This window comes from Mustela putorius, unplaced genomic scaffold, assembly GCF_011764305.1.
Source record: "Mustela putorius furo isolate JIRA1106 unplaced genomic scaffold, ASM1176430v1.1 tig00537297_pilon_pilon_pilon, whole genome shotgun sequence".
NCBI classification, from domain to species: Eukaryota; Metazoa; Chordata; class Mammalia; order Carnivora; family Mustelidae; genus Mustela; species Mustela putorius.
In genome coordinates this window covers 124,730-139,823 of record NW_025422435.1, presented here as the reverse complement: position 1 = coordinate 139,823, position 15,094 = coordinate 124,730, and the positions used below count along the sequence as shown (strand labels likewise).

The window sequence follows — 15,094 nt, the reverse complement described above, 5'->3', positions numbered from 1 at the left end:
TTATGGAACTGTGACCATTATCTAATTCCAGAACATTTGTTTCTTACCAAAAAGGAACTCCGTACTGGTGAGCAGTCACTTTCCACTTCTCCTTCCACTTGGCCCCCAGCACCCAATAATCTACTTTCTGTGGATTTTCCCACTCTGGATAGTTCATATAAATGGAATGATACAATATGCGACTTTTTGCCCTGCTTCTTTCACTTAGCATAGTGTTTTTAAGGTTCATCCATGTCAGAGCATCTATCAGTACCTAGTTCATTCCTTTTTATGACTGATTAGTATTCCATTGTACAAATGCACGGTCGACCTTGAAAGTAAAATAGTCAGTTATTGTACCAGCGAAGGGGTTTAGTTGGGAGTAGCAGAGGAATTGCATTTCAGGGCAAGCCAGCTCTTGCCATAGGCAAGATGGGAGAACAAGAGAGGACTGCTTTGTTGTAGAGAAAAGGGGGTGTTGGGGAAGGGGCTGTTATAAACAAAAAGTCCATTGGAGTAAACTGGGAGTTTGAAGCATAGTGGCTTTTCACTGGTTGAGTTGCGGTAGTCTCTCATTGCCTGGGCCATTGCTGGGCAAAAAGAAAATCTTCCTCCATCCCGCTGGGAGGGTAAAGGAAGTTTCTTACCCTTGGGTCTGCAAAGGGGTACAGGGAGTGGCATGGCATGAGAGCTCCCCCTTCTGGCTTCCTGGCAGCTTTTTATTTCATTTCATTTTTAAAAAATAAAGTATGGAATGCTTCATGAATTTGCGGGTCATCCTTGAACAGCAGCCGGTGCTAATCTTCTCTGTGTCGTTCCAAGTTCTAGTATATGTGCTGCCCAAGCGAGTACACATGACTGCATTTTTTTAAAGATTTTATTTATTTATTTGACAGACGGAGATCACAAGTAGGCAGAGAAGCAGGCAGAGAGAGAGGAGGAAGCAGGCTCCCAGCTGAGCAGAGAGCCCGACATGGGGCTCGATCCCAGGACCCTGGGATCATGACCTGAGCCGAAGGCAGAGGCTTTAACCCACTGAGCCACCCAGGTGCCCCACATGCTGCATTTTAAACGAGGTTTCTTTTATTCAGTTTCACAGTACCTTATCTCCTTTATCAGTTGATGGACATTTTAGAGTCGTTTCTACTTTTTGGGTCATATATGGTTACTATATGATTAACATTTTGAGGAACCGTTAACACGGTTTTCTAAATCAGTCACAGCATTTTACATTCCCACCAGCAGTTTTCTCCCCATCCTTGTCAACACTTGTTTATTGTCCTTCTTCTTTTTTTTAATCATAGCCACCCTAGTGGCTACAGCCACTTTGGAAAACAGTCAGCAGGTCCTCAAAAGGTTAAGCTCAGGTTCTGATACCACCCCCCAACCCCCAGAGGCCCTTGTGGTTTTGTTTCTTTCTTTGCTTAACTGGACTGCCTAGACTAATTCTGTCTGTAGAGTCTGTCTTCACAGAATGCACAGTGTGTAGCCCATTGATGTTTCTCTTCAGTTTTTTTTTTTTAATTCTTTTTACTTTTAAGCCTGGCTTCCTAGGTGTCCTTCCTGGGGTCAGGATAACTTAGTGGTCAGCCAGTGCTCTTTTTAGAGGTTGTCCTGTTGAAGCACCTTGAGCCAGTATTGTCTTCCACCATTTATTGATGGAATTATGTGTGGGTTAAGCAGCAAATTCAAAGCTCAGGGAGTTTATGGGTCTTACTGATTTTTACTTTCTGCTGGGTTTTCTCATGTGTCCTCTGTGTCCATGCAAGGTTTCACATTCATTGGGGGAAGTGTAGATAACTAGGACCTTCTCCAGTATCCTGAGCTTGAGTGCAGCCTTACACATAGGCATGGCCTTCTATATCACCAGGGAAATGAGGGAGGTTATCAAGTCCCACTAGGGCTGTCTTGTTTTCTGGGTCTCTCTGGCTAAACTTTTGGCAGCAACTGTTCTGTTGCTTCTTGCCCCAACCAACACTGTGATCTCAGGTAACCATGCTGTGTTTTTCCCTGATCTAAGGAGTTTGCTTTTGTTTTCAATACCTCTGGGCATAGGACTTTTTTGTACTCATTCCTGAACAAGTAATTCCCCTCTAGCAGCCAAGTTGTTAGTTTTTATGGCTAGTCTTGCCCTGCCCTTGTAGCTCCAGTGGAGCTGGGAAGGAGGGGGATGGGATGTGAATAGCCTCAGGCTGAAACACCAGAGATTCCCACTGTTCTGACCCAAGGTTCAATAGGTTTTCTTGAACGCTTCTCAATTTATTTAATTTTTATTTATTTCCACAGTCCTGGGATGGTTGTTTTTGACCATTTTCTACAGTTATATTGCTGTTTTGGCAGGGGAGGATTTGCTGAGCTCCTTACTCTGTCATTCCTGCAGTCCTGCCTAATTTATATTTTAAAAGATTGTTCTGATAACAGTGGAAGTGGTGGGTGATGGGCAAACTGGTGGTCAGGAGTATAGGATTTTACTCAGTAGTACTTTGTTATCTGTAAACAGGAATGCAAAATAAAAATAGTTGGGTTGGTTTGTCCAAGGGGGGGATTGGCAGAATAGGTTTGGTGGGAAAATCAAGGGAATAGGAGAATTCCAAGTGCTGGTTACTGTCATTGAAGACTCACTGTCCCTGGGATCTCTCCTAGGTAGAGAAGGAAGTGAAGTTCAAGGGGACATGGTAGCCTTGGAGAATAGGTAAAAGAGCTGATGGATTCAAGGCCTTGAAAGAGTCGAGTAGATTTGGCATTTGGTTTTAGAGGTAGAACCATTCCAAGTATCACAACAGAAAGAGATGATTGAAACAGTTGAGATGAAGAAATTAGAATATGTCAAGGAGCTGTGAAATATGTATGTTAGATCATCAAGGGGGGATGAAGAAGGCTTTCAGGATGAAAAGGTGAAAGGAAAGCAGTTAGTATTAAAGTCCTTAGTAAATGTAGGAGGGAGACATGAAAGTTGACATTGAACACTGAAAGGGTGATAAAATTGAGTAGTATGGACTTTGAGGAAAGAAGGGCTTTTGAGTGGAGATGATGAAATAATACTTTGGGGATACAGTAAAGAAGACATGAGAAGATGCTAACCTGATCTTGATTTATAGGAAGGGTTGAGTAAAGGAAAATGAGCAACCACCCATTCAGAGCTCTGCAAAGGAAACAGTAGAATTTAAGACATCCAGAGTTAGGAAGAGATGGAAGCTTAGTTCATGAGCAAAAGCAAAAGTGAGGCTGTTTTAGGAACTGGTGGATAGTTGGGGTTTTTTGTTTGTTCACTCGTTTTACTTAAGCATAGGATGCAATTAGGGGTATAATAGGAGATAATACTGCAATCTGTGTGATTAGTGTGAATCTAAAATATAACTAGGGTCATTATTGTTTAAAGTATTATTAGTCAGATGGTATACTAAGGAAATTTTCTGAAGTTATTTTGCTTAGACCTCATAGAAATTTTGGAACTGGTGTTGGTAGTTGGGAAGCAATTTGACAGCTTTGGAATATTTTGACTGCAACAAATGGGAAATTGGTGTATATATATCTGATAAGCCACTAATGCCACCATTGGAATTGAAATTGACTATGGATCACAATTTGATAGTAATGTGTCTAGTAGATGGTGATGAATTTTGGTCTTTTTGTAATTAGAAATTTGGAGCTTTAAAAATGTATTCTTTTTTTTTTTTTTTGGAATACTCATTTTCCGTCTTTTCTAGAACCATCTAAAACCCACAATATTTAGAAGACTGTGTAGGATCTGCTTCGTGTGAGGGGTTTGATCTCAGTTGCTCTGACTCTATTTGATATGATTCTATGTCTTGGTAAGGTGAATAGGAGAAGAGAAAATGTAAAGCAAAAATGAGACTGAATTGGAGACCTAGAGCTCCGGTTCCAAAAAGCTTCAGAAGATTAACTGCTATGATGGTGATCTGGCATGTATTCAGTTCTAGCTATCATTTGTTACGAATTGAAAGAACATTGAAATAATTGTATGCTGAGGTGCATAATTGCTGGCAATGGGATGGAGGAGGGGAGTGGTTAGCTGGCAAGGAGCCTTGGGGTTGTTTTTATCTTAATGCTGGATATTTGGTATTGGTCGATAACAGGAGAAAAATTATTTATGATCATGCTGGGGACTCAATACATTGATTTCTACTCTGTAATAATATGAAAGACTTTAGTGGTTACTCTTATAGATGTCACATTTCTTCTTCTTCTTCTTCTTCTTTTTTTGGTCATTCTGGCAGCCATCAGCAAAGCAATCACAAAAGAGCTATTGCCTGTACAGTTCTCTTCATCATTTGTGACCTGGGATATTGAGCTCGTGGGCTGGCAGAATTCCAGTCCATGAGGCAATCTGTGTCATTCTGGTCTAGCCAGGTGAGTAGTCCCTATGGGCTGGTTTCTTGTTCTCTAGAAAAGAACAAGCAAGAGGAAAAAAAAAGCAAAGCAGCGTAATATGGAAAAATATAGATATGAATCTTAGGCCCTAGAGGAGAAGCTAAGGCCTGGGCGGTAAGCAGCAAAACAGGCGGAGAGGACCCTGGGGGTTGTGTACAAGTTCGATAGAGTGGTATTCATGAAATAGAAACACCAAGAGAATGAAGTCTGTTTTGGGACCTGGCTTGGCTTCAAGAATGAGGAAACTTAGGTTGAACTGCAATAAAAATATCTATGAAGGCAAGGTTAAATACAAAGGAAGTATGCTTTGAAGTTAAAATGGATCGAAATTTAATTGTAATGAAGTGTCTTTTTCCTATGAAATATTAGCTATCTAGAGATGAGAATGATATTGTGAAAATTTTATTAATATTTAAGAGTTAAGAGAATGAATCCTGGCTCTTTGACATACCAGCTGTGTGTTCATGGGAAAATTACTTACCTTCTCCCAAGCTCAGTTTCTTTACCTATCAGACAGATTAAGGATACTGACATGGTTGTTGTAAGAGTTAAATGAAAAAATACATAACGTGTATCACATGATGCCTGGCACATACTTAGAGCTCAATACATAGTCACCATGATCCAGCAGTGGAAGGGAGAGTTAACAAGATGGATGTTCAATAATGAGATGAATTTTCTTCACAGGTAGGTGTGTAATTATTTATTTCTTGTCAGAGCAGCTTGCAGTAAGTTGTTTCAGGGTCAGAATCTCTTGGAGATCAGGCTACAAGGAGTGCTAATTAGGCCAATTTGAAGGAGGGTGACTTCCTCTGCTTCCTGAGTTGGCAACAAATTAGGTCTCCCCTGCACTTTCTTCCCAGGATAGGGCTTTTAACAGGAGCATTTTTTCATTAGATTTACCATTAGTGTTTTTAATACTTTAGTTTGTTTGACTAGGAACTTGAATTTGGAGGAAGATGGCAAAATGGTGGACAAGTTAGGTGTCCAGCCCATGCTAGCTAGAAGCAGAAAATATGGTAAGAGGGTAAAAGGTAAAGATTTCTCCGTAATGCGAATCACCTTCTGGATGGAATTTTTTTTTAAAGATTTCATTTATTCATTTGTCAGAGAGAGAAAGAGACAGTACAAGTAGGCAGAGGGAGAAGCAGGCTCCGAGCCTGATGCGCGACTTGATCCCAGGACTCCAGGATCATGACCTGGGCCAAAAGCAGACACTTAACCAACTGAGCCACCTAGGCACCCCCTGGATTGAATTTAATCAGCTCCCTTGTCCAGGCAGAGTGAAGCAGAATGCCTGGAGTTGAAGTGTCACAGGGAGCCTAAACAGAGGTCCTAATGAGGCTCTCTGGCCAGACTATTCAAATTGAGGAGGAGGAGGAGGTGGGCTTCTCAGTCTAGATAGCAAAGGAGGACATGGACTATACTTTCATGGAACTGTTTTTGTTAAGCCTAAAAAGGAGCCGTGGAAGAGAAAGTTTAAAGGAACAGGATTCTTGTTGCTGTTATTTCATATTCTGTTCGAACAGTCTCTGATTTACTTTCTTTCCCCTTTTAAGTGGGCTTTACTTTTAGAGCAATTTTAAGTTCACATCAGAATCGATCTGAGAGTACAGAGTTCCCATATGCCCCCTACCCCCTCACCCTAATCTCCCTCATGATCAACATATTTGTCACACTCAAGGAACCTACACAGATACACTGGCATCATCCAAAGTCTATAGTTTACTTTAGGGTTCCCTCTTGGTGTTGTTCCTTCTATGGATTGTGATGCAGAAGGGCATATATCCACCATTAATGTATTATAAGGAGTAGTTTCATGCCCTAAAATTCCTATGTGGTCTGACAAATAAATAAATCTTTAAAAAATAAAAAAAATTTAAAAATAAAGTATATAATTCAATTGTATAATTTAATGTATTGATCTTTAAAAGAACCAGCTTTTGATTTCCTCTATTAATTTCCTCTTTTTAGTTTTATTAATTTCTACTCTAATTCTTGTTATTTCTTTTCTTTCCTTAGATCATTTATTTATTTATTTTGCAGAGACACAGTGAGAGAGGGAACTCAAGCAGGGGGAGTGGGAGAGGGAGAAGCAGGCTCCCCACCAAGCAGGGAGCCCAGTGCAGGGCTCGATCCCTGGATCCCGGGATCATGACCTGAGCCGAAGGCAGACTATGCCACCCAAGCGCCCCTGGATCTTGTTTTCTAATCCACTCTGACAATCTCTTTTAATTGGTACATTTAGACCATTGACATTAACGTGATAGTATTTGCCATTGCCGGTCGAAGGCATTCTTAATTTCTGTTATAGTGTTTTTGATCTTTAGCAATTCTTTTTGATTCTTTTTTAGAATTTCTGTCTCTCTGCTTAAATTTCTTATCTGTTCTTGCATGTTATCTTGCATGTTATGCCCCTAGCATGTTAATCATAATTGTTTTAGATTTATGATCTGATCATTTCAACACCTGGGTTTGGTTCTGATATTTGCTCTGTCTCTTCAAACTGTATGTTTTGCCCTTTGCTATGCCTTGTAACATTTTGGTGGAAACCAGACATGATGTGCTAGGTAAAAGGAATTTTGGTAAATATGCCTATACCAGTGATATACTGGTAAAATGTGGCAGGAAGGGAAGCATTTTATAGTCCTATGATTAGGTCTTAGTTCTTCAGTAGCCTCTGCCTCTGCGCTGTGAACCTTCTCTCTCAGTTTTTTTCCCCCACCCCTTAGGTGATACAGGGTGGCTAGAGGGGTCAGGAGTTGGGTGTTTCCCTTCCCCCAGGTTGGTCATGCTCTGATAAAAGCCCAGTAGGTTAGGCTGCCATAAAGTAGTTTCTCTTGAGGGCAGGCCTTGTTAGGTAGAACACAGTGGTCTGGCACGTTTTAGAATGATTACTTTGCTCCCCTCTTGTTGGAATCCTGAGGAGATTTTTCTTTAGTCTTCCCTATAAGAATCTGGAGGTAAAACTCATAAAATTCTGGAGGTCCCCATGACTGGGTCTCCATGGATTTTTTAAAAAGATTTATTTATTTATTCAAGAGAGAAAGAGAGAGAGAGAAAGCAAGCATGGTGGGGAGGGGCAGTGGGAGAGAGAATCCAAGCCAGCTCCACGCTGAGCGTGGAGCCCAACGTGGGGCTCAATCCCACAACCCTGAGATCACTATGGGAGCCAAAGCTAAGAGTCTGCCCACTGACTGACTGTACTGCCCAGGTGCCCTGTCTCCCTGGACTTTTTTTTTTTTTTAATCTCTCAGGCTTGTCTACTCTGAGCCTCTAGCATTTTATCAATTATGGTTCAGATTTTCCTATACCAGTACTGGTTCTTACAGAGGTTTCTTCTCTGATAAGTTATGATTCTCTGTGTCTGCCTATCTCTCCAATTTTGGGAGCAGTGGTCTGCCTTGTGACCTTCCTTTTCTGACAGATCTAGGAAGAATTGTTGATTTTTTTTAACACTTTACTCATTTATTTTGGAGAGAGATACAGAGAGCACAAGAGAGAGCGAGCACAAGCAGGGAGGAAGGGCAGAGGGAAAGGGAGAAAGGGAGAAGCAGATTCCCACCGAGCAAGGAGCCTGATGTGGGGCTCGATCCCAGGACCCCAGGATCATGACCTGAACCAAAGGTAGACACTTAACATACAGAGCTACCCAGGTGCCCCGAATTGTTGATTTTTCAGTTCATTAAGCTTTTTACTTGTTGGGATGGAGTGGCAGACTGGAAAGTGGAAGTCTCCTTTGTCAGGTTTGTTTGTTTGTTTGTTTGTGTTTGAGAGAGAGAGAGAGAGAAGAGAGCATGTGAGTGGTGGGGAAGGGGGAGGGCCAGAGGGAGAGAGAGAATCTTAAGCAGGCTCCATGCCAGTGCAGAACCTGATGCTGGGCTCAATATCATGACCCTGAGATCATGACCTGAGCGGAAATCAAGAGTCAGGCTTAGGGGCACCTGGGTGGCTCACTCGGTTGGGCAGCTGCCTTGGCTCAGGTCATGATCCCAGGATCCTGGGATCGAGCCCCACATCCGGCTCTCTGATCAGCAGAGAGCCTGCTTCTCCCTCCCCTCTGCCTGCCACTCTGCCCACTTGTGCTCTTTATCTGTCTGTTGAATAAATAATAAAAATCTTAAAAAAAAAAAAGAGTCAGGGCTTAACTGACTGAGCCTCCCAGGCACCCCTCCTTTGCCAATGTTTTTTTTTTTTTTTAAAATATTTATTTATTTCACAGGCAAAGCATACCTGTTTTTTCCTTTGGTTACTTGTGTTTTGGTATCATACCTATGAATTCATCACCTAATTCAGGTAATGAAGATTTACACTCATGTTACATTGAGGTCTTTTTTTTTTTTTATAAAGATTTTATTTATTTATCAGAGAGAGAGAGGGGGAGAGAGTGAGCACAGGCAGACAGAATGGCAGGCAGAGGTAGAGGGAGAAGCAGGCTCCCCGCCGAACAAAGAGCCTGATGTGGGACTCGATCTCAGGACGCTGGGATCATGACCTGAGCAGAAGGCAGCTGCCCAACCAACTGAGCCACCCAGGCGTCCCTACATTGAGGTCTTTGATCCGTTTTGTTAATTTTGTCTATGATATGAGGTAAGGATCCAACTTCATCTTTTGCATGTGACTATCCTGGGTCCCTTGAATTTCCATATGAATTTTAGGTTCAGCTTATAAATTTTTACAAAGAAACAGCCTTAAGGAATTTCCTTAATTTCATTTTTAGATTGTTTTTTTGCAAGTGTGCAAGTTTATAGAAATACCACCATTTTTTTGTATATTTATATCATATCCTGCACCCCTGCTGAATTCAATTCTTAGTAGTAATTGGTTTTTAATGGATTTCTTAGGATTTTCTACATACAAGACCACATCATCTACAAACAGATACTTTTACTTTTTTTTTTCCAGTGTAGATGCCTTGCATTTCTTTTTCTTGCCTAATTGCCCTGGCTAGATCCTTCAGTGTGATGTTGAATACAAGTGGCAAGAGTAAACATATTTGTCTTACTCCTGGACCTAGGGAAAAGCATTCACGTCTTTCACCATTAAATATTATATTAGCTGTGGGTTTTTCATACATGCCCTTTATCAAGTTGAGGAAATTCCCTTTGCTCCTACTTTTTTGAGTGTTTTATCCTGAAGAGGTTTTGAAGTTTGCCTGTTTTTTGTGTCTATTGAGATGGTCATGTGTTTTTTTTTAACATCTTAATTTTAATTTTTTTCAGTGTTTCAAGATTCAGGGTTTTTTTGCACCACCCCAGTGCTCCATGCAATATGTGCCCTCCTTAATACCCACCACCAGGCTCACCCATCTCCCTACCCCCCTCCCTTCCAAAACTCTCAGTTCATGTGTTTTTATTTTTTTCTTTATCCTGTAGATTTGGTGTTTTACACTAATTGATTTTTGGATGTTAGACCAACATTGTGCTCTTGGGATAAATCTTACTTGGTCACGGTTTATAATCCTTTTTAGTTTGTGTGTGTGTGTGTGTGTGTGTGTGTGTGTGTGTAGTCATGAGAGATTCTGGTCTGTAATTTTCTTGTCTAGCAATGTCTTTGGTTTTGATATGAGGGTGATATTAACCTCATAGACCAAGTTAGGAAGTGTTCTCTCTTTTGTTTATTGGAAGAGTTTGTGGAGAATTGATATTACTCTTTCTTAAGTGTTTGGTATAATTCACTAGTGAAGCCACCTGTGTCTGGGCTTTGCTTTGTGGGAAGTGTTTTGATCACTACATCAATCTTTTTACTTATTTAGATGTGTTCAGATTTTTTTATTTCTTCTTGAGTCATTTTAGTTACTGTATGTATTTCTAGGGATTTGCCCATTTCATCTGGGTTATATAATTTGTTGACATACAGTTGTTCATAGTACTGCCTAGTAATCTTTTTGCATTTCTAATGTGAGTAGTGTAATCCCCACTTTCATTCCTGATTTTAGTACTTTGAGACTTTTTTCCTTTTTTTTCTTCATCAGTCTAGCTAAAGGTTTGGCAGTTTTGTTGATCTTTTCAAAGAATCAACTTTTGATTTTATTGATTTCTCTTTTTTGTTTTTCTCGTCTCTATTTTATTATATTATAGTCTCATCCTTATTATTTTCTTTCTTCTGTCTGCTTTGGGCTTAGTTGGCTCTTCTTTTTCCAGTATCTTCAAGTGGAAGGTTAGGTTGCTGATGTGAGATCTTTCTTTTTTAATGTAGACATTTATATCTATATAATTCCTTGTAAGCACTGCTTTTGTGGCAACCTAGAAGTTTTGATATGTTGTGTTTACATTTTTACTCATCTCATAGTATTTTCTAATTTCCCTTGTGATTTTTATTTGAACCCTTGCTTTTCCAGGAGTGCCTGGTTTAATTTCCACATGTTTGTTAATTTCCCCAAATTTTTGATACTAATCTCTAATTTTACTCCATTGTGATCAGAGAATATAGTTCGCACAATTTCCATCATTTTAAATTTACTGAGGCCTAGCACATAGTCAGTTCTAGAGAATGTTCCATGAGCACTTCAGAGGGATGAGTATTCTTTTATTGTTGGATGTAACATTCTGAAGATGTATGTTAGGTCTAATTGGCATAAAATATTGTTTAAATCTTCAATTTCTTTTGTTGGCCTTCTGTCCTGTTGTTCATTATTAAAAGTGAGGTATTGGGGACGCCTGGGTGGCTCAGTCAATTAAGCATCTGCCTTTGGCTCAGGTCGTGATCCCAGGGTCCTAGAATCGAGCCCCATGTTGGGTTCCCTGCTTCTCCCTCTCCTTCTGCCTGCTGTTCTGCCTACTTGTGCTCTCTCTCTCTGTCAAACAAATTTTTAAAAAATCTTTTAAAGGGGCACCTGGGTGGCTCAGTGGGTTAAAGCCTCTGCCTTCGGCTCAGATCATGATCCTAGGGTCCTGGGATTGAGCCCCACGTCGGGCTCTCTGCTTGGCAGGGAGCCTGCCTCCTCCTCTCTCTCTCTGCCTACTTGTGATCTCTGTCTGTCAAATAAATAAATAAAATCTTTAAAAAATAATAAAAATAAAAAATTAAAAAATAGGGGCACCTGGGTGCCTCAGTGGGTTAAAGCCTCTGCCTTCGGCTCAGGTTATGATCCCAGGGTCCTGGGATCGAGCCCCGCATAGGGCTCTCTGCTTGGCAGGGAGCCTGCCTCCTCCTCTCTCTCTCTGCCTGCCTCTCTGCCTACTTGTGATCTCTGTCTGTCAAATAAATAAATAAAATATTTTTAAAAAATAAATAAATAAAATAAAAAATCTTTTAAAAAAAGTAAGATATTGAAGTCTCCAGCTATTATTGTTGAATTGTGTATTTATCCTTTCAATTCTGCTTCACATATTTTGGGGTTCTTTGGTTAGGTATATATTTATTTTAATTGTTATATAGTTCTGCTAGACTTATTATTATAAAATGTCCCTCTTTATTTCTAGTTACATTTTATTCTTTTTTTAAAGTATTTTTTTAATTTTTAAATAATCTCTACACCCAGCGTGGGGCCCAGACTTACAACCCTGAGATCAAGAGTCGCATGCTATACTGATTGAGCCAGTATCAAGAGTCGCATGCTATACTGATTGAGCCAACCAGGTGCCCCAGTAACATTTTATTCTTAAAGTCCATTTTGTCCAATATTAGTCTAGCAGTTCCAGCTTTCTTATGGTTGCTGTTTGTGTGGTATATATTTTTCCATCCTTTTACTTTTCAACCTATTTGTACTTTTATTTATTTTTATTTTTATTTTTGTTTAAGATTTTATTTATTTATTTGACAGAGAGAAATCACAAGTAGATGGAGAGGCAGGCAGAGAGAGAGAGAGAGGGAAGCAGGCTCTCTGCTGAGCAGAGAGCCCGATGCGGGACTCGATCCCAGGACTCTGAGATCATGACCTGAGCCGAAGGCAGCGGCTTAACCCACTGAGCCACCCAGGCGCCCCATCAACCTATTTGTACTTTTAATCCAGTGTTTCTCCTGCAGATAGCATATAGTTAGATCTTATTTTTTTAATCCATCTCACAATAACTGCCTTTGATTGGATTGTTTAATCCATTCACATTTAAAGGTATTATTGATATAGTTGGATTATATCTGCCATTTTAGTTTTTATTGTCTCCATGCTTCATCTCTGTTTTTGTTTCTCCAGTGTTTCTTTTCTATTTTGTTTTATATTATGAATATTTTCTAGTGTGACACTTTCTTTTTTTAAAATGAATTTTTATTTATTTATTTATTTGTTAATATAGTCAGAATTTCATCTTTAAAAGATCATTGTGGAGCCTGGGAGTGGAGAGCCTTGGCCAAGATCCAAGGCTGAAAAACTGGTGAGGATACAATTGTCCTGTTACATACAAGATGATGAGGGCCTAAACTAGGGTAGTTGTAGCGTTGGAGAGGATGGATTCTAGAAATCTTCAGGAGAGTAGAATAAAACTTTGGTGAAAGGGGCACCTGCCTGGCTCAGTTGGTGGAGTATGTGACTCTTGATCTTGAGGTCATAAGTTCAAGCCCCAGGTTGGGCATAGAGCCTACTTTAAAAAATCCAGAACCTTAGTGGGAAATAAGATGTGTATGTTGGTAGCAGCACTATTGAGTAAGATGACTTGCAAGTTTCTGGCTTGACCTAGGAGGAAAATGGTACCACCAACTGATATAAGGAATATAGGAAGAATAAGCTTGGTGGTGAGGGTGACAATAAGTTCAGTTTCAGACATGTTTAGGAGCATTTAAGAGGAGGTATTTTTTTTAAGATTTTATTTATTTATTTGACAGACAGGGATCACAAGTAGGCAGAGAGGCAGGCAGAGAGAGAGAGGGAGAAGCAGGCTCCCCACCAAGCAGAGAGCCTGATGCGGGGCTCGATCCCAGGACCCTGAGATCATGACCCGAGCCGAAGGCAGAGGCTTAACCCACTGAGCCACCCAGGCGCCCCTTAAGAGGAGGTATTAATCAGGTGATAAGATATGGGATTTTGAAGTTCAGGGAAGAGATGAAGGCAGGAAGTGGACATTTAAAAACTATCAGTACTGGGGCACCTGGGTGGCTCAGTGGGTTAAAGCCTCTCTGTCTTAAGCTCAGGTCATGGTCTTGGGGTCCTGGGATCAAGCCCCACATTGGGCTCTCTGTTCAGCAGGGAGTCTGCTTTCCCCCACCCCCACCGCCTGCTTCTCTGCCTACTTGTGATCTCTGTCTGTCAAATAAATAAACAAAATCTTTAAAAAAAATTATCAGTACTTAGGTAATTGTTAACAGCATGGGATTTATGAGATTGCTAAGGGTGATTATAACAAGAGTAAGGTTGGTTCCCAAAAGAACGTTTAGAGGTTGGGATAAGGAATAGCCCAAAAAGGAGATTTCTATCCTTGATTCATTTTTTTGGTCTTATTTACACATTTCATATGTGAAATCTCCTCTATACCGATGACTTTAAGTACCTTTTTTCCCCAAGATTCATCTTAGTATTTCTTCCTTTTTTAAAATTTTAATCACACAGTGCTCATCATGACAAGTGCACTCCTTAATCCTCATCCCCTATTTTACTCATGCCCCTCCACTCCCCTCTGGTAAACATCAGTTTATTCTCTAGGTTAAGTGCTGTGTGGCTGAGTCATTAGTTGTCTGCCTTTAGCTCAGGTCATGATCCTGGAGTCCTGGGATCAAGCCCCACATTGGGCTCCCTGCTCAGTGGGAAGCCTGCTTCTCCCTCTCCCACTCCCCCTACTTGTGCTCCTGCTCCCACTGTTTCTCTCTGTCTGTCAATAAATAAATAAAATATATTTTTTTAAAGATTTTATTTATTTAACAGACAGAGATCACAGGTAGGCAGAGAGGCAGGCAGAGAGAGAGGAGGAAGCAGGCTCCCTGCGGAGCAGAGAGCCCGATGTGGGGCTCGATCCCAGGACCCTGGGATCACGACCTGAGCCGAAGGCAGAAGCTTTAACCCACTGAGCCACCCAGGCGCCCCATTTAAAAAGAGTCTTTTTCTTGGGTTGCCTCTCTCTCCCCTTTCCCCCCATGCTTGTTTGTTTTGGTCCTTAAATTCCCATATAAATGAAATCATATAATGTTTTTCTTTCTTTGACTTATTTCACTTAGTATAATGCTCTCTAGCTCCATCTAGGTTATTGCAAATGACAAGATTTCATTCTTTTTTATGGCTAAGTAATATACCATGTACATATATACCATCTCTCTTTTATCCATTCATCAGTCAGTGGACACTTGGGCTTGTTCCATAATTTGGCTGTCATAGATAATGCTGCTACAGGGGCTCCTGGGTTGCTGTGTTGGTTAAGCATCTGCCTTCAGTTCAGGTCATAATCCTGGGGTCCTAGGACCAAGCCCTGTGTCAGGCTCCCTGTTCACCAGGGAGTCTGCTTCTCCCTCTCCAATGCTTGTGCTCTCTTTCTCTCTCTCAAGTAAATAAAGAAAATCTTTTTTTTTTTTTTTAAAGATAATGCTGCTATTAACATCAAGGTGCATGTATCCCTTTGAATTTATATTTTTGTACTCTGGGTAAGTACCTAGTAGTGTAATTGATGGGTCATAAGGTAGCTCTATTTTTAACTCTGAGAACCTCCATACTGTTTTCCAGAGTGGATGCACCAGTTTGCATTCCCACCAACAGTACAAGAGGATTCCCCTCTCTCTGTATCCTTGCCAACATCTGTTGTTTCTTGTGTTGTTGATTTTAGCCATTCTGACAGGAGTAAGGTGTAATTTTTTAAAGACTTCA

At 40.6% G+C, this 15,094-nt stretch overlaps 1 non-coding gene across 1 annotated transcript; it reads right to left on the bottom strand.

Annotated features, from left to right (window-relative positions):
• Window positions 1–722: 722 nt before the first annotated feature.
• Window positions 723–831, bottom strand: LOC123390305. The gene has a single exon (XR_006604907.1). It is a non-coding gene; the product is annotated as a U6 spliceosomal RNA (small nuclear RNA).
• Window positions 832–15,094: the final 14,263 nt, after the last annotated feature.